Genomic DNA, 23,837 nt, shown 5'->3' on the forward strand with positions numbered 1-23,837 from the left:
TCTACAAACTTTTATATGCTGTACACCTGAAACTAATACAAAATAAAAATGAGTGTAAACTATAATTTTAAAAAAATCATTTAAGAACCTGAGATTATTCCATTGTCTTCTGGATTGCATTGTGAAAATCAGCTGTCAGACTAAGTGACATTCTTGTGCAGATAAACTATCTTTTTTGCCATAGCTGGTTTTAATATCATCTCATTTTCTTCAATGTTTTGAAGTTTTGTTTTATTGTCCTCATATGAATTTCTTCTTATTTATTTATGCTGCTTGAGATTTCTTGGAGTCTTAGAATGAAAAGTTAGTGTCTTTTGTCAGTTCTGAAAAACATTCAGTCATTATTGAACTCTTCTCACCTTTTTCTTTTCATTTATCTTTTTTGAACCCAAATTAGACAAGGATAAGACATTTGCTTTCTATATTTCATGTTACTAACCTTCTTTTTAATATAACGACTCTTCAGTTGCTGTGTGCTGTATGACATTGTGAATAATGTCTTTAGTTCTGTCATTTTATTAGTTCTCTTTTCAGCTGTATCTAATTTATTCAATGAGTTTTTATTCAGTTATTTAATATTTTATTTCTAGAAATATCATTTGGTTCTTTTTAAAATCTATCATTTTAAGATTCTATTTCCTTATCCATATTAAACATACTAAAACATCATTTTTATTTGGGGTATAAAATGCCAATATTCTCTTGATTAATATTTTTCAGCTGTCATTTATGATACCTTGTTTCATTATTGATTATTATTATTTTATTATGAACTCAGATTTTATGAATATTTTGAAAACCTTGGTTTAAAGTATATTCTTCCTTAGAGAGTTTAACATTTGCTTCATCTAGGTGAACTATACCATTTTAAACTAAATTTTTGGCTAGATCTTTTTCAGAATATTCTGAAAGTGTAATTTAGGTTGCAAATCTGTATGTGGGCTAATTTGCGGTTATAAAAAATTGTGTTTCTTCTCTTCACATTGCCAAGGTTAGGAAAGGCAATTTTCTTTTTGTCCCCCTCTGCAGGCATATTTACTTCTAGTTCATTTCTATGTTGCTATAACTCTTAGGTTTCCAGATGTATGCAAGGATCTCCCATTAGACTCTCCATCTTTTTTCTTTATAAATAAATTTTTATTAATGTTAATGGGGTGACATCAATAAATCAGGGTACATATATTCAAAGAAAACATGTCCAGGTTATCTTGTCATTCAATTATGTTGCATACCCATCACCAAAAGTCAGATTGTCCTCCGTCACCTTCTATCTAGTTTTCTTTGTGCCCCTCCCCCTCCCCCATCCCCTCTCCCTCCTTCACTCACCCCCCCCCCCCCGTAACCACCACTCTCTTGTCCATGTCTCTTAGTCTCGTTTTTATGTCCTACCAATGTATGGAATCATGTAGTTTTTGTTTTTTTCTGATTTACTTATTTCACTCCATATAATGTTATCAAGATCCCACCATTTTGTTGTAAATGTTCCGATATCATCATTTCTTATGGCTGAGTAGTATTCCATAGTGTATACATGCCACATCTTCTTTATCCAGTCTTCTATTGAAGGGCTTTTTGGATGTTTCCATGTCTTGGCCACTGTGAACAATGCTGCAATGAACATGGGGCTACATGTGTCTTTACGTATCAATGTTTCTGAGTTTGGGGGGTATATACCCAGTAGAAGGATTGCTGGGCCATAAGGTAGTTCTATTTTCCATTTTTTGAGGAACCACCATACTTTCTTCCATAATGGTTGTACTACTTTACATTCCCACCAACAGTGAATGAGGATTTCTTTTTCTCCACAGCCTCTCCAACATTTGCTATTACCTGTCTTGTTGATAATAGCTAATCTAACAGGTGTGAGGTGGTATCTCATTATAGTTTTGATTTGCATTTCTCTAATAACTAATGAAGATGAGCATCTTTTCATATATCTGTTGGCCATTTGTATTTCTTCCTGGGAGAAGTGTTTGTTCATGTCCTCTTCCCATTTTTTTATTGGATTGTTTGTTTGTTTGTTGTTGAGTTTTATGAGTTCTTTATATATTTTGGATATTAGTCCCTTATCTTAGCTGTTGTTTGAAAATATCATTTCCCATTTAGTTGGCTGTCTGTTTATTTTGTTGTCAGTTTCATTTGCTGAGCAAAACTTCTTAGTCTGATGTAGTCCCATTCATTTATCTTTGCCTTCACTTCTCTTGCCTTTGGAGTCAAATTCATAAAATGCTCTTTAAAACCCAGGTCCATGAGTTTAGTACCTATGTCTTCTTCTATGTACTTTATTGTTTCAGGTCTTATATTTAGGTCTTTGATCCATTTTGAATTAATTTTAGTACAAGGGGACAAGCTGTAGTCGAGTTTCATTCTTTTGCATGTGGCTTTCCAGTTTTACCAGCACCATAGACTCTCCATCTTGCATGAGTTATATATAAGTTTTGTCTTGTCTCTCTTTTCTTATGCTGTAGTCAAAATGGAAACTTAGAGTCACCAGAATTTCTCAGAAATTCTCTAGAATGAAAGCTGACCTCTTTGTTCTGTGGATTCTTACTTCTACTGTATCTTTGGCATCTGTAGATTCTTTGCTTATTTTTGGCTCAACAATAAATTTCTTTTTCTTTTTTTACAGAGAGAGAGAGTCAGAGAGAGGGATAGATAGGGACAGACAGACAGGAATGGAGAGAAATGAGAAGCATCAATCATTAGTTTTTTGTTGTGACACTTTAGTTGTTCATTGATTGCTTTCTCATATGTACCTTGACCGTGGGCCTTCAGCAGACCAAGTAACCCCTTGCTCGAGCCAGTGACCTTGGGTCCGAGCTGGTGAGCTTTGCTCAAACCAGATGAGCCTGAGCTCAAGCTGGCAACCTTGGGGTCTCGAACCTGGGTCCTCCACATTCCAGTCCAATGCTCTATCCACTGCACCACCACCTGATCAGGCTCAACAATAAATTTCTAAAGGAGTTTTTGTCTGTTTGTTTGTTCATTTGTTTCATAATTTATCTAGGAAGATCTGTTTAGGGTTTCTATTCAACCATGTGGTTGGAAAGGAAATTTCTTCAAACATACATTATATTCATTTACCCACTGGCGGTGCCATTGAAGCACCTGGCACATAAAGAATAATTCAAAATAGTCTCTGCTTTAAAAGAGATGACAGTTGTTGGCTGGATTCTCTGGGATTTCTTCTTAGAATCTGTAACATTTTCTGTATTCAATTTCTATTAAAAAAAAGAATATAACCAGAATTCTCTCAAAAGAGACACTAATAGCTATATTATATGAATGCATGAATGTTGGTTGAATGAATGCATATATTAAATATTAACTGATTAATAAACAAGTTAGTGTTAGTTATTTTACGCTTGAGTCTTTATTTTCTGAGCCTAATGTGATACATGAACTAGAGAGAAGAAGCCTTTACCTAAAAGACTAGAGGGGAGCCATGCTTACAACCCCTATAGCACTACTTTGTTTTGTTGTTCCCAGATAGGTGTTGTTAGATGTCTGTGGCACAGTTCTAATAAGGACTGAGCGCCATCAGTACATAATATATGCATGTTGCACTGTTCCAGTTGTATCTAATATATCATGGTCAGTAACAACTCTTTCAGTCTCCTCCTAATCACTTCAGGGTTCTACTTTACACTTCTCTGCCATGTGAAGATAAAGTCTAGTAACAGGCCGATACACTGTGGCAGGGTGGAGATTAAGGGGCAGATAAACCCTAGCATTTCCAACCCATGCTTAGAAATACAGGTAATAGTTCCTTTCCCTAAAATTCCTTAACATGTAGAAACATTTAAAATTTAGTCTTGATGATCCTGATAGACAGGAGTTGTTGAGAAGGCCTGATGAGTAATTATTCTATTAAGCCGTGTAAAACCATCCTATAGCTGATGGGTAACTTAGGTTGGGTACAAGTTTAAACACTTCTTCACTGAATCAAGAAATTCTTCCTTTATCTCAAATATAATTATCCATTTAAATGTCATGGGTCAATTTATTAACACTTTATTCATTGGGGTGTAACCTTTATTAGGCTTTATAGCTACCAGAAATTATATCCTACACAAATACAATAGAGATTTAAATGTTCTGGAGAATGAGCTGACGGCTCCTGCCTTTATGGTATCATTCAGTAATGGACCTTGACCAGTAGAAGATTTGATAAGTATAAAATATTACTGCTTGATGCTAATTTGGTTCCTTTTTAATGACTGATAATCCTTGTCGATTTAGTGTGATCGTCACAATCCAGTACTGTTTCCCACCCTGGATGTGATTGTAATAGGAGCTATTAAGGGTGTCTGCATAATAAAATTAGTCAGGGAAGCTATGTACATTGTTTCCAGGCCTTTGAATTTCCATTACAGTGGTGAGGCTTGTTGAAGTGAAAAGTCTGCCATCAGCTCAAACAAGTCCCTGGCTGGCTCCTCAGATACTATGCAAAAAAACTGATGATGACTGTGTTAAGAAGTACATATGTTCTTAGAGTCCTACGAAAATTCATCATATGTAAATAGGAACTGTAGGTTTTTGGCTAGGAGAGATGGTTTGGTTCCCGATTTGCCTAACAAAGCTTTACATAGCTCCAAAGCTTAAATACATAATCAGTCTTTCACAGCTAAAATTTGAAAGGAGAAGGACTCTCTTCGGTTTGGAGGTTTATCACTGCTTTGGGATGTTGCTGTATTAAAGAAGTTGGAATTGCTTGACATCTTTGAAAATAATTTAAATGTATGATCTGATCCCACGACCTCCTTGTAGGGATTTATGGGGCTTGAGGGGAAGGCAGGGATAAGGACCTCATCACTATGTAAAGGCAGTGAAATAAATAAGTTCATCCGCCTCCTTGCCCTTCCCATTCCCCGAGCTTATAAGGGATCAAGTTCAAATTCCTTTCTCCTACAGCTGCTCTGGCTTTGGTCCCCTAGGAACGACTTCCCTAGAGCCTGTCAGGAAAATAGTAAAGACTTTGAACCAAAGAAAGATCTGTTTTGCTTCTGAACTAAATAGCCCTTATTTTAAAAGTCCAGAAATTTATATTTAACTATTCAGAAAATCTGGATTGAGGGCAAGAAGGTATTCAAATGAGAAGGCTATATCAGGATCTATCTTCCTAGCAAAGGGCTTACTGATGATATTATTATGTGACATTACCTAAAGTCTTGTTGTTGTTTCCTAAGCCCTCTGGAGTCCCTAAAACTTGGGTTATTAAAAATAAGAGTGCTTGTTCAACATTAGAATACAGAGAGCAAGCAGCCATTCATTTTTCAACACCAAATATTATAGTAAACCAGTAGTTCATGGTATTGAGAAAATAAAATAAAAACCAACATAATGTCTGTGTGATAAGTGTCTATTATCATTTCTCTTCTGCAGGGTTGCTATTTGGTCAGAGAATATTAAGCAAATCAAAAATGCAATTTGTTTCAGGAAAGATTGTAGCACAGTGGACTTGGTATCATCTGTCCTTCTGCAAGCTCCACTCTTCCCCTGGATTTCAGCCTCTTCCTCTCCCCTTTGTCTGACAATTGTTGTCTCCCTAGGCAGAGCCAAGAGCTTCTTCCCCCAGCCAGCTGCCTCTAGAAAGTGGCAGGGTTGCATGGTCTTTTTAAGAATACTGTAGGAGCCTGACCTGTGGTGGTGCAGTGGATAAAGTGTCGACCTGGAAATGCTGAGGTCGCCGGTTCGAAACCCTGGGCTTGCCTGGTCAAGGCACATATGGGAGTTGATGCTTCCTGCTCCCCCCCCTTCTCTCTATGTCTCTCTCTCTTCTCTCTCCCTCTCTGTCTCTCTCTCTCCCTCTGTCTCTCTCCTCTCTAGAAATGAATAAAAAAATAAATATTTAAATGTATATAACACATTTACTACACTACCACCGCAAATCAAAAGGTTAAAAAAAAAAAAAAGAATACTGTAGGAGATAACCCAAGAACAACATTTCCTTTCTCTCTCCCACTCAGAGATGGGCAGTGGCAGGCCCCTGAGGATGAAGATCACGTCTGAGGGACTTGAATCAGACACATTTTTTCCAATACCAGGGCAGCCACAATTTCCAAACAGCAGATCTCTTGCACTTCTTGTGGTGATAACAAAAACTAGATTTTTCTGGAAACATAGCTTATCCTCCTTCCCTTGCCCTTGATGACTGTAACTATTCCATACATGCTTGGCTATTCCTCTCTAGATTATAAATTCCTTCAAGGGAATGTCTTATTCTCATTTACATCTTTAGCTCCTAGTACAGTGCCTGACCATAGTTAGGTGTTTGATAAATATTTGTTGAATAATCATTTGCTTTCTCTGGCCTTTCTAGTTAACTGAAACCAGTTCATCCTTAAAATCCCAAATCAAGTCCCTATAAAACCTTCTCATATAGTTTCACACTATAGCAATCCCTCAGAATGCATGGCACTTACTGTCATTGTCGCTCTTTGAGAAATTTGTCAGGAAATTACTTGTAGCATCTTCACTATTGGTGTTTTGTGCAACCTAACATTCTGAGGGTGTAGTTGTCTCATCTCTAACCAGATTGCAAAATTCTTGAGAATGCCATTATTATTTTGTGGTGCCCCACAGTATAATGGTCTCTTAAAACAGTGCTTAGCACATTTTAAGTGTTTAATAAATGTTAGCTATTAAATAACAATGCCTAGCTAGTCCAACATCTCTTATATAGTCAATATTTACTGACTGATGAGTGAATTGATAATGGGAAATCTAATGAAGACAGCGTTCAATATCTGTCAACCATGGTCCATTAGATACAACACACACACATACACACACCCTTTTAGGGTTCTCCCCCACCCTAAAATGCCCTTAATGCTTCATCAATTATTTCTCAGAGTGATTCCACCCTTCTAATCATGGCTGACCAGAGCAGAACCAGTTATTTAACTCTAGGTGAGCCCATTATTAGGCAAATCCATGATCAAAATGATGAATCAGAATAATCAGAGTTCTCTGTCATTGATTTAGTATGGGGAAAATTAGAGTCTTAAGTGGGTTTCAGTAGGTATTAAAGCAGAAAAGATGTTCAAGAAGTCACAGTATGTAGACTGGACTGGAGTAGCCATGACACCACAAGGCAGCCCAAGTGAGGAAAAAGCAGAAATCCCAAGTCAGCAGAAAAAGCCATTTGGTACAATGAGGAAAACTAAATAAGACTGCACGGAGAAGCAGAGCGGCCAAGGCAGCCAGAAACACAAAGGCGGAAGTGACTCAAGTGCCCATTCGCAGATGAATGGATAAGCGAAATATGGTATGTGCATACAATAGAATATTACTCAGTTTTAAGAAGGCAGAAAATTCTGACACAACACTACAACTTTAAAGACATTATGCTAGGTGAAATAGGCCAGTCACAAAAGAACAAATACTATAAGATTCCACTTATATGAGGTACCCCGAGTAGTCAAATTCATAAAATCAGAAAGCGTAGTGGTTACTAGGGCTAGCGGGTTATTATTTAATGGGTACAAAGCTTTAGTTTGTGAAGATGAAAAAGTCCTAGAGATGGATGGTGTGGATAGTTGCACAACAGTATGAATGTACTTAATACTACTGAACACTTAAAAATGTTAAGGTAGGAAATTTTATGTTCTGGGTATTTTGCCACAGTTAAAAGAAAACACTCCCTTTGGCTTCAGGTAAGTTGAGTTAGAGCTAAACTAAAAACTTACCATTTTATAAATACTGTATGAAGCATCCATTTTCCTCAAAACAAGAACAGAGACTCATTCAAGCAAGTAATGTCCATGGGATGGAGAGATGGCAGAAGGGGGTGTGGTACAAAAATGAGAAGAGGGATTCAGGAACCGGATTGGCGGTTCAAGCAGACCTTGGTGGAGACAGGACATGAACTCTTAGAGGCTGCAGCAGCAGAAGGGTCAGATCTTCACTCTGGCTTCTTTATGTTACCTTTCCTACAATCTCCACCCTGATGTGTTTGTATGCCTCTTTTTCATTAGCTCTTATTCTCTCAAAGTTTCTACTCATTCATGCCTTCGATTTACTCATAACTATGGCCCTTCATGGCCCAGAATGAACTTCTAGCCATTCTTGCCCCCAGACTGGAAATACAGCTTTATAAGCCCCAAATTCCTTAATTCCATGTGGTTAAAATTTTGATAGAATCCATTTGCTCTAGCTTTCAGTGATCTAAACTAAGAAGACCAAAAGAACTTTCCTTGTAATAGTTAGAGATTTACTTAAGTCATTCTGAGGAACACTGACTTACAACCTCAAGACTGTAAATATTTGTTAGTGAAAAGCACAATTCTTAGAATGTTTGTTATACAGAATTGGATTTATTCACTTAAAGTTACCATCTATGTTTGTTCACCAAACCTGTGTCATTAACCACTGAATAATACCTCATTCATTGACCTATAATTAATTCAACAAATAAAAATGGCTGTGCAGATTCTTTTAGAGTTAGGAACATTTTTAAAGGCATTTGCCATAACTTGCCAAAAGTTATTTTGCAAGTGAAATTTAAAAGTGACTGGTAGGTAGGTATAATGGGTCCAATGATCCTGCTTCCTGATACACACTATGTAATATGCTCCCTTTGAAGGTGGGCTGGACCTAGTGACTTGCTTCTAATGAATAGAATATGGAAAAGGTGAAAGGATGTTGTGATGGAATTTTCTGATGTGTTGAGTTGGCTCAGCTACAGTTCTCAGTTATGCAATTAGACGCTAATCTAGGTGTTGCTGTGAAGGTATTAAATGTGATTAAAGTCCATAATCAGCTGACTTTAAGAGAGATTTTCTACATAATCTGAGTGGATGAGAGTCAATCAGTTGAAAGGCCTTCAGCAGAGGTGAGGCTTCCCTGAAAAAGAAAAATTTTGGCCTGTGAACCGCAGCTCAGCCCACACCCAAGAGGGTCAGCCTGTCCTTCCTAATGTCCTGGCCTACAGACCTCGGATTGTCTACCCAGCCCCCAGTAGCACATAAGCCACCTCCTTTTGCTTAATCTCTTACCATATATTTCCTATTGATTCTGCTTCATTGGTTGCAGCTGACTGACAAAGATGTCACTGGAGATTAGTTATAAAGACTCTGACTTTCATCTTGCTTGCCTTCTCCCCTTGGCTCTTCTAACATGTTTGCTCTGATGGAAAGGGCCACCTGCAAGGAAATGAGAGGGGCCTCCAGCCAAGAGCTAACCAGAGCTGAGGCCCTCGGTGCAGCAACCACGAAGAACTGAATCCTGCCAATACCACATGAGTGAGATTAGAAGTGCATCCTGCCCCTGCTGAGCCTTGAGCTGATTGGAGCCTCAGCCAACATCTTGACTGCAGCCTCATGAGAGGCCTAAAGCAGAGGACCCAGCTAAGTCAGAGGACCCAGCTAAGTCATGCCTGGAAACTGTAAGATAAAGCAGTGTTTGTTGTTGTTTACAGCCACTATGTTTGAGGGTAGTTTGTTGTGCAATAATAGATAACTAATACAGATTGACTCCAACAAATTGATTTTATTTTTTTTAATTATAATTTTATTTTTTTAATGGGGTGACATCAATAAATCAGGATACATATATTCAAAGATAACATGTCCAGGTTATCTTGTCATTCAATTATGTTGCATACCCATCACCCAAAGTCAGATTGTCCTCTGTCACCTTCTATCTAGTTTTCTTTGTGCCCCTCCCTCTCCCCCTTTCCCTTTCCCTCTCCCCCCTCCCCCTGTAACCACCACACTCTTATCAATGTCTCTTAGTCTCACTTTTATGTCCCACCTACGTATGGAATAATGCAGTTTCTGGTTTTTTCCGATTTACCTATTTCACTTCGTTTAATGTTATCCAGATCCCACCATTTTGCCCAGCACAAAATCTCATTCTTCCAGATAAACTTTTAGCCACTGATAACATCTGATTTGCTCCACATTTTCCAGTTCATTTTTCCAAGATAGAAGTTGAGTTGATCCAGTAAATCTAAAGAGAGACCTAATAACAGGCCACCAAACAGACCTGAACATAGTCGTTGGCTGTCTTTAGGTCAGTTGTTCATCCATGGTTCAACACTAGCTGTAGTCAGGGCAGGGAGAGTGGTTGGGATGTGGAGCTTTGTGATTCAACCAAAAGCTGATGTTCTGCAAAAGCTGGGAGCAAGACAGTTTCCCTGTGAAGAGCTGATGTGCTAATCCAGAATCACTATTTACATGCCTAACAGAGAGCCAGAATCACAGAACTGTAAATACATCCAGCCAGTGCTGATATTTAACTAACCATATATAAAGGCAACACCTTTTCCAAAAGGTCCTTGGCCAATCGGAGTGGATGCCGACTGTATACCTTCCTAGGGAATGCAAATGATTATTAGTCCTGCTATAAGCCCCAAACACCTTTGCACATGTTTACTTTCTTTAAATATTTAGATACCAAAAGTGCTTCAAGAGCAGAAAACAGGCCTTTTCAACTTCAAGAGAAGAGATAAATATTAAAAAGCTTACTCTCTCAGCCAGGGTCTTCCTTCCTCTCTCCTTGTGTGTCCTTGGCAACTGTCAGAAATGCAACCTATATTGATGGTCTCAATATATGGCAAAATTTCACAATATAGCAAATATCAGTGCTTTCTTCCTTTTGTAGACAGGGATAACATTGTAGATTTGATTATTGCTAAGTAAATATTCACTTCCTCCCCCACTCTTATTTTCCTGGGAGGAATATATTTCCCTGCCCCTTTGATGTGGAGCGTGGCCCTGTGACTTGCTTTGGTCTCCTGATAAACAGAGTGTATTGCTCTGTCCCTGGACTTGGGCTTGGCCATTCACATGATTTGCTTTGGCCAATGGGAAGTTAGTTTAAGATCAGATAACATCTTGTTGGAAGATGTTAAGGCATATGGAGCCAACCTGGACCTAACCTACAGCTCTGTGCTGGTTGATTTTACGTGTCTCCTTGACTGGGCTAAGGGATGCCCCGATAACTAATAAAACTTTATTTCTGGGTGTGTCTGTGAGGATGTTTTTGAAAGAGATTAGGATTTGAATCAGTAAACAGTGAAGAAGACCTACCATCACCAGTGCAGGTGGGCATCACACAGTCTGTTTCAATAAAGAACAAAAAGGAGGAGGAAGGGTGAATTCACTCTTGCTTCTTGAGCTGGAACATCCATCCTCTCTGTCCTCAGTCTTCAGCGCTCCTAGTTCTCAGACCTTTGTACTGAGACTGAGTTAGAGACCGTGGGCTTTCCTGATTTTACAACTTGCAGATAGCATATTATGGGATTCCTCGGCCTCCGCAGTTGCATAAGCCAATTCCCATAATAATACTTTTCTTATATGTCTCTACCTATCCTATTGATTCTGTGTCTCTGGAGAACCCTGACTCAAACAACTTTGGAACCAGATCAGCTGAAGCCCAGGTGACCAGAGACATGTGCTAAGTAACTGGGGTTTTTTCTAAATTGGTGGTTTTATTTCTTTTTAATTAGTGCTTCTCCAGACAAGATTTTTGTTCAGCTTTTGCTAAGTATCTTCCTCTTGACTGTCACAAGGTTATTACCATCGTTTTTAATCTGAGATGATGTATTAACAGTGGCCTTGCAGTGTAACAGAAGCTCCTGACAGATACACAGGAGGCTGTCACAAAGAAACCCCGCACTAGGTCCACCACAGACGCACGAGGAGCTTCGAGTAGCGGCTCCACAGATGTGCCCATAGAAGTTTAAGAGGCAGCTTAACAGATGTACAAAGCTTCAGATCAGAGAGGATATACAACAGTTAAACTTGCTTAAAGGCACAATGTGTCACCATCTAACGGTTACACGCGTCCTAAGCCCCAGCAAGGAGGATCGTGCGCGGGCGGTGCTCCTGGCTGTCGGCGTGCCAGGAAGATTATAAAAACGCCACGCTGTGATATGTTGCCCTCCTGCCTGAGAAGCTACTATTAAGCTGAGTATTTACTGCACCTATTCCGACAGAAGTGGCCGTGCCGAGTCTACCTGTCTTCTGGTTAGATAAATTAGTCGTGGGTGTCACAAGATTAGAGCTGCCTATTGTTCTGTCTGCTGAAGGTGGGAAGAGATGAAATCCCCTGGCCTGCCCTTGTAATGTTCTGTGTGAAATGCAGGAGGAGGCCGCCTCTTTTCTTCCCAAGTTAATGGCCAAACAAGATCTGGGCTGACTTATATTAGAGTTTGGGGCATAATTAAAAAGACAACACATGGCAAAGAGTGAGGGCCGTTTATTTATAGTGGGAGGGCATGTATGAAAGGAAAGGGAGGGCAAACCGAGGAACCTGGGAAAATCAAGCACGCCTGCCATGAAAGACGGGCTCCCTGCATCCCCCCCCCCCCCCATCAACTGGTGCTGTAATCAGAACAAAGATGGTCGGCAGTCAGTGAGAAATATTCAATTTGTTCAACTCCTCTCAAAATATTTTTTATATAAATTGTTTTGCCCTCACATTTTCATGATATATGGAGCTATGAACTCTAAATTAGTGTTAACAGAAATTGACAAGCTCTGCATTAAAAAATATCAGCCAGCCAGCCCTACAGGCTTAATTATGGAAGGAGAGCATGATGGGTGCAAAAACCCTGTTTCAAAATTTTACCACATGCAGTATAAATAAAAGATTATCTCATCCACGAATAACCTTACAGATCAAAAGGAAAAGAGGAAAGTGACTTCGCTGGCTTTTATGATTTTTTTTTATCTTGTCTGAATGGTTTTGTTGTATTTCGACAAAACTAAAAATTGTGATTTTTTTTTTTTGTCTTTGTGCAGAAGGAGTAGTAGTCCTACTTAGTGCATCTTAGACGGAGGTTCAGGAAATCATGTAAATTAAAATAAGACACATTTAAAATGGAGATATGTCAGATAAGAGCATGCAGATTTATTCTTCAGCAAACATTTCTGGAGTACCTACTATGTGTAAGCATTATACAGGTGTGTTTTTTGAAAGTGTCCTTTACAATACCTCTAATGGGGTTTATATTCTTTGTATATCCCTGGTTTTATGCTTATTTTTTCCTCTCTAAAACCCCATTGTAATGGTTATGGTTACACACTAGATTTTTTATGTTGTGATGTCATCAACACACACAAAAAAACCCAGATATTATCTTCGACCTCAGTCTTGATCTTGCAGTCACCATTCTCCCAACAGCTGCTATTAGAAATTCCTCTATGTCTTGGCCTTGCCTGTGGTGGCACAGTAGATAAAGCATCAACCTGGAAAGCTGAGGTCACCAGTTCGAAATCCTGGGCTTGCCTGGTCAAGGCACATATGGGAGTTGATGCTTCCTGCTCCTTCCCCCCTTCTCTTTCCCTCTCTCTCTCTCTCTATCCTCTCTAAAATAAATTTTAAAATATTTAGAAATTCCTCTATGTCTTATTTATTACTTTGACCATTACCTGCCACCATATAATCCAGGTGACCAGATGATCTGATTTACCTAAAACATCCTTGATATACTTCTATTGTCAAAATAATTAACAACACTCAATAATATCCAATTTTGGACAATAAATTTTATTTCACCCTGCATATGATATGCTTTTATTCCTACTAAAGCTAGGAAATATTGAATGAGTGAGTGTGCAAGGATGAATATATAGAGTTGGAGATTATTGGGGAATAAAGACCAGGCCTTTGAAATTTGCAGCCTCGTCTCCTCCTGAAGGATGCCACTACCTAAGGGAAAATTGACTTGAACCAAAAATGACATACATCTCTTTCAGATTAAAGCAAAGTTTCATCATCTCAAACTGATTGACATTTTGGGTCAGATAATTCTTTGTTGTGAGAGGCTTCCTGTGAATCCTAGGATGTTCAGAAATATCTCTGGCCTCCACCTACTAAAGGCCACGAGCACTCTCCAGCCCTTCTGTGACAACCAAAAACACCGCCAGACACTGCCAAACGTTCTCTGGAAGAGGGATCACTCCCTCTTGAGGATCACTGGGTTAGAGAATGGATATAAAAGATTTTTTTCTAAAATTACTGAATACATGAAAAGACACATTGAAGCATATGAAGCGACAGGGCAATTGCATCTACTTTTAAAGCCTAAAATATAAAAATTTAGTTTAAGTTTTAAAATGCATATTATATTTTACATGACACAGTGAGAACTCAAAGATAATTTACATTCTGAGTTTTGTTTCATTTATTTCGCGTTGGGGTTCATATGTAGTAATCTTTGTATTTGCTCATATGCTCAGTCAAATCATGCTGTTTTGTTGCTTTATAGTTGTAGTACCAACCTTATAAAACAGGATGATCTGTGTCTCTCTTAGACTGGACTTGAATGAGGACTGGTGAGGATTTGGAAATTATTCTCTTTTACTCTCTGCTCCTCCCCAAAAATAATTTTGTATTTTTATATTTTATTTCTCAAAATCATTTGTATTTTCTATAAAATAAATGAAGGTACAGGATTGTAAAGCATATTTTCCTCTAAATAAGAAAAATGTTAGCGTGACTGGTGGTGGCACAGTGGAAAGAGCATGGACCTGGGACACTGAGGACCCAGGTTCGAAACCTCGAGGTCACTAGCTTGAGCACTAGCTCATCTGGCTTGAGGACAGGCTCACCAGCTTGTGCGCAGGATTGATAGCTTGAACATGGGAATCATAGGCAAGACCCCATGGTCACTGGCTTGAGCCCAAGGTCGCTAGCTTGAGCAAGGGGTCACTGGCTCTGCTGGAGTCCCCTGGTCAAGGCACGTATGAGAAAGCAGTCAATGAATAAAGTGCTACAACTATGAGTTGATGCTTCTCAATCTCTCTCCCTTCCTGTCTTTGTCACCGTCTCTCTCACAAAAGAAGAAAAAATAACCCAGAAAAATGTTAAATTGTGGTATCAAATGGATGTGACTAACTTTTCTGTTGATATAAAATGCTAAAATTAGATGTTATATGACAATTATTTCTTTAAAAAGATAAATAAGTAAATTTCCCCCACCTCCCAAAATAACCTGAAATTAAAAATAGGTTGTATCTCTTAAATAATTTTATCTGTTTTAAAAAGAAGAAAAATCTATTGTTTCAAATCCTACTGCAAATACTACATTATCTATTTTTTTCAAGTTTACATTAACCCAGGACAGATGTATAAGAAAGTTCAACTAGATTTCTCCTTTTCAATCTTGAAAATACAGGGGTTGGTGGGCAAAAGTAGGCTTACAGTTGTAATACAAATAATACAATAATTAATAAATAAGAATACAAGAGTAAATTCTGTGTCTCATGCACTCACAACTGTAAGCCTATTTTACTAGTCCTTGTATTTTCAAATTTACATGAAACTTTAGAATTTTAGCTGTCAAAGTGATCTTTAATTAATTCATATATGATATCAACAATTCACATTGAGAATGCTTGGCCAAATGCCCCTTCTTAATTTCTAAATACTTACCCTTAAAGCATTTTTATAAACATATTTCATTATAGTACATAAATTCAGTCTAATCTTTTGAATACACTGTTGAATAAACCACCTCAACGAATGTTTTCATTTGATTTCCTTTTGTGATTTTCTAAAAAAAAAAAACATATTAAGCAATATCTTTACTGACATACTGTGTCCACTTAGTCCCTGATGATATGAAAGAATTAGTAGCCTACTTTTTATCAAAAATGCTTTTAGCATCTGCAGAATTGTATCTAGTTTTGCTATAGTGAAGTGTCATGGACACAGGTATGAATGGAGCATGACCCGTGCTCTCCCAAAGGTCACCTGTCCAAAAAAAAATCACAAATACCACATACGTTGTTTAAAAATTTTCTAATAGCCTCATTAAGAAAGTAAAAATACATCCCAAATCCCTACTATATCCTCCAATTCCCCTTACATCTTCTTAAATTAAAAAGAAATACATATGTGAAGTTAATTTTAATAAAGTATTTTATTTAAACCAATATATACAAAATGCATAATTATTATCAAAACTATTAATGAGATGGTTTTACATTCTTTTTTTTCTTATTTTAAGTCATCAACATCCAGTGAATATTTTATACTGTCAACACATCTCAATTTGGATTAGTACCTTTCAAGGGCTCAGTAAACCACATGTGGCTAGTGACTACTATATTGAACAGTGCAGACCTACAGCAGAGATCTCCAAAGTTTGAAGCCCTTGAATTAATTTGGGTTTGAGAAGAAATTTTTCAATATATCTGCATGTATTCATTTTTATTCCATTACTTAAAAATACAAACAATCTTTTCTAACAAATTCTATTAAAGGAAATACACAGTTATACTTAGAAATCTCTAGCAGAGAGAGAAAGGAAGAGACAGAGTGTGAGAGGAGGAGTTAGAGGAGGGAGGGGTAATTACCTTCCTGGTTGCATTCAACATTTAATGCAAAGTTGCAATCTCTTTTCTATAACCTATAAAATAAAGTCTAAAAGCTCAACTTCAAAAGGAGTAACCACCATGAATCAGCTAACGTTATTTAAAAGCACTAAAGAAAAGGTTATAGTAACCTGGTTCTTTCTAAAAGACTTAGAAATAAAAAATTCTTTTGTGTATAAAGCAGCAGTTATTTGTTATATAAAACCTGACACATATAGAAAATGTTCAAATATAGAAGTTAGACACAGCTTCTTCCACCCTTATCCTCCCAATTTATATTACTTGTATCATGTCTGCAATTGTTGAGCACCTATTTTCTGCCCTGTAATCCAAACCATCCATTTATTTTAATCTTAGTGCTAATTAATTCCATGTTTGTGTTGGTCCCTTTTCTCTCATATCTTGATTGGCTAAAGCTGATACTCTAGGATAGTCCTCAAGAAGGGCTTATGGGTAAAATGTTCTCTGAGTTTTTGCATGTTCAAGAGTATTTGCCTGTTGTCCTTATACCCAAATAACATCTTTAGATTACACAGTCCTTCTTGAGGATGTCATAGGTGTTACTCCTCTGACTTAGAAGCCAATCCGGCATTAACTGCTGCTGCAGAGAAGTCTGAGGCAGCATACAGTCCTTTTGTAAATGACTCTTTGCCTAGCTGCTTGCCAAGGAATGTTGTTGTCTTCAAGTCCACCAGCTTTACTAGTAAGATGGCCCCAGATGCTGAAGATGGCTCCATGGAGCCTCTACCTCAGGTGCTAAAAGTAGCTTGGCTGTGAGCATGGTCCCAGATGGGCAGAGAATCAGCCCCAGACTGGGGTTGCCAGATAAGATTCCAGTCAGGGTGCATGTGGAAATCTATCTCTCTATCTCCTCTCCTCTCACTTGGAAAAGAAGGGGAAAAATTATTATTATTTGGATATGTTTTTTAATGCTCACAGTATTTTAAAACATGTAGCAAATTTATATATAAATATGCCATGCTTATATATGAATTTATAATATACTGCTCACAAAAATTAGGGAATATTTCAAAATGAATACGAAGTGATAAGAAAACGGTATTTGATTTTTTTATTAAACAAGAACATCAGAAAAGCAAACAAGTCAAAGAAAGTTGTTTGATTATGCAAATGAGATGCAAAATCAACTTTTATTTCATTGGTGAAAATGCACTATGCAAAAGACTGAAAGTACTGGAGTATCTGCATGGTCTCTGATCCCCTCATTTTTGTGAGCAGTGTATATAAATATATTAGGTTGCATGCTCTCTCCAAATTTTTGTTTATACAATAACTAATCAAAACAGCTTAGAGAATGCCAAAGTCAAGAAAATCATGTGAATTAAATGCTATTATAAAGGTAGATACCTCAGGCTATTGCTTCAGAGAGAAGTAACTTCTCTCCTAATAAGCCTAGATAGACACCACGTACTATGTAAGCAGTATACATTGAGGAAAAAATGGTCTGAGGAACACTATCTGATAGAGATAAAATAATAATACTTGTCATAGTTTTGCTATTTGATTTTGCAAAGCACTTTCACATACATTATTTCTTTTGATACTCTGAAGGACCCATTGAAATGGGTAATATTATTTCTTTTTTGCAAATATGAAAAATGAGCCCACAGAGGTTAAGTGATGTAAGACCACACAGCTGAATGTCAAACCCTGGTCACTGCAGTCCTCAACTGCTGCCTGGGATTTAGGGAGTAAAAATGTCCCTTGATGGGACACGGGACCATACAGAAAAAAATCCTGTAGTTTAAGAAGCTGCCAAGTCATAGAACTTTCCTAATCAAAACATTTTAATCCTTGTTTGTTTGTTTGTTTTTTAATGAGATAAAAGCAGAGAGAGATGTTAGTTTCTTCAAATACTTGAGGTAATCTTTTCAGAATCTCTTAGAATGGTTCCACAGCACAAAAAGAAGATTAAATATAGTCATTCTTCATTTTATTTCATCAATATATGTGCTCAAGGCAGATAATTGAAGCCAGCAGGAGTTTCAGAATGAGAGTTGGAAGATAGTCTAATACTCTTTGTTATCTTACACATTTTATTTTCAACTTATTCAATGTTCAGATGACTAGTGGCTTGGTATCAAGTCAATTACTATATGAGAGTACATCGAATAACCATCAGTTAAAATGTCAGAATGGCTTCATTCTTTTGAAATAAACTGCCTCTTTCATAAGTTATTCTGATGCTTCATGGCCAGATGCTATGCAATCAAATAACTGAACCTTCTATCACTTTTAAATGTAAATGTAGCTTAGGCACAGCTAAGTGTGTGTTATTTTATTAATTTATTAGTACAGTCAAAATGTGTGTGTGTGTGTGTGTGTGTGTGTGTGTGTATAAAGGCACAAAACAATTGTGAATAGGTCAGCTGTGCTCAAATATTTCAAAACATGTATAAACAACAGTTTCAGTTAGGCATCATCTAACAACTACAACCAATTGCTTCCACAAAGTTTGCACTCAAAACAATTGTTTTTAATATAATTTAAAAACTCGTATCACAGATAACCGAGTTTTCCAATGCATATTTTTAAAATATTATTTAAAAACTGGGAAGGGCTTTTTGAATAAATTCTAGGCTTTGGAATAGTGATCTCTTCTTTACAAGAATTCTTATCTAGAAATTTTTCACTTTTTACTGTTAAAAGTTGTAAAACCACAAAAAGAAAGGAAGAAAAGAAGGGAGGGAGAGTTGGAGGGGAGAAGGGGTAGAGGGAAGAAGGAAGGAAGATTTCTTTGGCAAGTGTATATCTATGCATTTAGAATTTCATGTGAAACTAAAAGTTAAGAAGAGCCTTATTTATATAAAATTATCACCCCGCTTTCCCCACCTAACTCTACAGGCCCTAAAATGGCTATTAAAACCTAACTGTGTTGCTTAGTTAATTCACTTGACAGTTAACCCTAGGGAATATTTTGGCAGTTAATTATATACATTGACAATTTTTATATGATGGGCATAAATTTATAGTGATACAGCCATAAAATCCCACCCCAACAACCAAATTTTTGTTACTACAAAGGCCTAGATTAATCTTAATCAGTAGTAAGAAATGTAATTGAGCTAGTTTGATAACTGATTATTCTCATAGTGCTTCAAAGAGCTTGTCATTCTTATGAATTATTTTTCTGCTGCACTGCACTCCGCAAAAAGATGTGCATAGTATTTCTCAGGAGAACACACTAGTGAATAAACAGAAACCCCCTCCATTCTCTCTCTCTCTCTCTCACACACACACACACATTTTTAAGTTAAATTTCTACTCACCTTCAAGAATTACTCCATTTCAGACTCTGAATAAATGACTGTTCTGAGCCCCAAGATCTTGCTTGATTAAAGATAGGATAAAAATTCAAATCAAGAGAAATTATGATCTTATTGAGAGGCAAGACTTTGAAGATATAAGCCAATCGGAGAAATAAAACAGAACTGTTTTAGGTACCAAAACACATGGAACTTTGGGGGCAAAGCACTGTGAGTTCTTGGGTTGCAAGGAGGACGGGAGGAGGGTGGGAGTGGCTGCCACGAGGTGTGCTGGGGGCTGCACTGACAGCCACCATCCAGGGCTGTGACCCACAGCAGGCAATGGCCACACATGCTGGGGAGACAGAGAGGACTGCACTAGGAATGTGATGTCTCAGATGAGTTTTAAAAGACAGAATTTGTCAAGAGAAAAAAAGGAAGACAGAGTGAACAAATGAAAAGTAGAAAACATTTAAAAATGCTGAGAGGTTTAAGCTTTCCCTGTAAGTTACCGGGGCCTTGAGAGTTTTTAATCAGGAGAAGGACACGGTCGCAGCTGGGTTTAGGATAGCCTGACTGTGAAATCCAACCGATGACAGTATTACAGACAGGGAGACAACGTCAGAGGCGTCACACATGGTGGGACCTAAAATGACAGAGTTGAGGTGGGGGTGAAGGTTAGGGCATCACCTGCCACTACATAAAAATAGACAAAAGAATTCTTTTTTACTAGTATTGAACAGTTGTTTTGGGAAGGCATATAAGCAAGGAGAGATTAAAAGTGGTCACTCTCTTCAGAATTATAGAAGTTTATGCCCAGCTACCATCTACTTTGTGGGTTCCGTGGTCTCCAAGCCAAATTGACAAATATAAGTGGCGCGAGACTCTGTGCTCAGTTCTGAGAAGTTTCCATTTGCTGCCGTACATGTTCTGCTTCAGCCATTGGATTGGGGATCAGAAGCTCCCTGCACCAGTAAGCACTCTACAATATGCAAAACAGTCGTTTATATAGACAGTGTGGGAGAGAAGAGAAAAATTACTGTTTTCCATTACCCAGTGAGTTCCATCCATCCACCCCTTATCAGTGAATTAAGTGTGAATAAATAAATACAACCAAGTTCAGTGGTAACCTTTAGTGCCTCCCATTAATCAGAGTAATAAGGAGTCTTTTCTGGAATCTGTGTTGATGCTATAGAAAGAATAATGATGACATGAGGTCAGTTTAACTCCAGCCCTACGACACTTTGTCAATATAATATTGGCAATACAGTTATGGTGAAAAATAAGGGCATTATTTAGTTGTTAGGAGTTAGTAAATAGATTATTTATTATGTTGTCTGTCATCAGTCAGAACCCTGAACCAGTAAGACACAGGCTGCCTGAATAATTTTTCTACAAATGCCTAAAACAGTCTGCTCGGGCTCCAACCATCCCTCCCTCCCTCCCCTCCCCCTCTGCCTTTCTCCCTCTGTGTGTATGTTAGAAAGTGTTATAATATCTAAAGTTAATAAATGTGGGAATTTATTAACAGGAAATGAAAACTGATAGGTATTTAACATTTAATGTGAAATAATCTACTGTAACATAAAAACCTCAAAATAATACTAACTCTTTTAATTGTCCATGGTAATTAAACTGTCACTGTGATAATTAAAAAGATAGGTGGAGAGTAAGGTATTGACACAAGCTCTTCAAATAAAGTGGGTTGATTTTAAAACTAAATTTAACTTAAATTGAATGATTACTTCTCTCATACTTTCTTTTGTTTTTAGTGGCAGCATCAAAATCTGTTTTTCACAGTTTTTGCCAGGGATGATAAACCCAAAGTAACTGAATCAGCATGTGTTAATAAAAATTCCTACTAATAAAAATTTCTGGTAATAACTTCTTCACATTTGCTGAAAGGAGAAGATTATTTACTGCATAGTGAAAGAATTGTAGGTTAGCTGTTTAGGGTGTGTGTGTGTGTGTGTGTGTGTGTGGTGTGTTCATTCACTTTACATCACGTATCCCAATAAATTCTAGATGAATTCAAGTTAAGTATTTTAAATCAAATACTAAATTTTTAAATATTCAATTGAATAAATACCAAATCTCTTGAGGAAAAAGTCTGGACTTGAAATTTCATAAAAATCTTATAATCTTACACTCTCAATTTGTCCTTGTCTGATTGTTATATAGAATTACATAAGCCTTATAAAATTAGTTTGGAAAGGGTTTTTTCTTTCTGTATTTTTCTGGAAAACTTGTTTAGTTTTGGATTGGTCTATTAGAACTAAACTGTTATTTTCTTTATGGAAAGGTTTTAAATTACTGTTCTGATTTATAATTAAAGGACAATTCAAGCTTTCTGTTTCTTACTGAGTCAGTTTGGCTAAGTTATGTTTTTCCAGGAATTTATTTGTTACCTTAAATCAATTGACACAAAATTGTGCACAGTTTTCTTTTTTCTTTTTTTTTTTTTTAAGTGAGCGAGAGAGAGATAGACAGGGAGGAAGAAAGATGAAAAGCATCAACTCATAGTTGCAGTGCTTTAGTTGTTCATTGATTGCTTTCTCATATGTGCCTTGACTGGGGGGCTACAGCAGAGCAAGTGACCCCTTGCTCGAGCCAGCAACCTTGGGAGTAAGCCAGTGACCTTTGGGCTCAAGCCAGAGACCATGGGGTCATGTCTATGATTCCACGCTCAAGTCAGTGACCCCACACTCAAGCTGATGAGCCTGTGCTCAAGCAAGATGAGCCTGCAATCAAGCCTGCCACCTCAGGGTTTCAAATCTGGGACCATAGCATCCCACATTGATTCTCTGTTCACTGCGCCACCACTGGTCAGGCAGTATTTCTTAATTACGGTATATTTTTTACATTTCAGCATGTGTATATTTGTTTCCCTTTTCTTCTTGATATTATGGTAATCATTTCTATTTTATTTTATTTTTTTTAGATTTTTAAAAAATTTGTTTGTTTTAGAGAGGAGAGAAAGAGAAGGGTGAGGGGAGTAGCAGGAAGCATCAACTCCAATATGTGCCTTGACCAGGCAAGCCCAGGGTTTCGAACCGGCAACCTCAGTATTCCAGGTCGATGCTCTATCCACTGCGCCACCACAGGCCAGGATCATTTCAATGTTATAAAAAAATGTCTCTACTTGATTAGTCTTTTTTTTTTTTTTTCATTTTTCTGAAGCTGGAAACAGGGAGAGACAGTCAGACAGACTCCCGCATGCGCCTGACCAGGATCCACCCGGCACGCCCACCAGGGGGCGATGCTCTGCCCACCAGGGGGCGATGCTCTGCCCATCCTGGGCGTCGCCATGTTGCGACCAGAGCCACTCTAGCGCCTGGGGCAGAGGCCAAGGAGCCATCCCCAGCGCCCGGGCCATCTTTGCTCCAATGGAGCCTTGGCTGCGGGAGGGGAAGAGAGAGACAGAGAGGAAAGCACGGCGGAGGGGTGGAGAAGCAAATGGGCGCTTCTCCTGTGTGCCCTGGCCAGGAATCGAACCCGGGTCCTCTGCACACTAGGCCGACGCTCTACCGCTGAGCCAACCGGCCAGGGCTCTACTTGATTAGTCTTTTAAAAGAAGCAACTTTCGACTTTTTTATTGTATCATATGTTTTCTTTTTAATTGGTTATGGTTTTGGCCTTTAGTATCACCTTCTCTATACATTTTTCAGTTTATTCTGTTCTACTTAAAACTTTTTAATTGGACATCATTTATTTTAATTTTCATCTTTTATTCTTTTCTAATGTAAGCACTTGAATGTATTAAATACCACTTTTACTATTTCTAGTGAAAGTTTAGACTGTATAATTTTCACAATTCATGTAATAGACACTTAAAATTTTTTTTTGAGAGAAACAGAGAGACAGGAAGGAGAGAGAAAGAAAGAGGGAGAGAGAAAAACATCAATTTGTTGTTGCTTCACTTCAGTTGTTTATTGATTGCTTCTGATGTGTGCCTTGACCTAGGAAGGAGGGGGGCTCAAGCCAAACCAGTGACCCCTTGCTCAAGCCAGAAACCTTGGCCTTTAAAATGCAACCTTGGGATTGTGTCAATAATCCCATGCTCAAGCCAGTGACCCTGCGCTCAAGCTGGCAAGCCTGCACTAAAGCCGGGGAACCCATGCTCAATCTGACAACCTCAGTTTTGAACAGGCAACCTCAGCGTTCCGGATGGACGCTCTATCCACTGTGCCACCACCAGTCAGGCCATGTAATAGACATTTGAAAATATATATAATTCATC

This window comes from Saccopteryx leptura, chromosome 6 (assembly GCF_036850995.1).
Source record: "Saccopteryx leptura isolate mSacLep1 chromosome 6, mSacLep1_pri_phased_curated, whole genome shotgun sequence".
Taxonomy (NCBI): domain Eukaryota; kingdom Metazoa; phylum Chordata; class Mammalia; order Chiroptera; family Emballonuridae; genus Saccopteryx; species Saccopteryx leptura.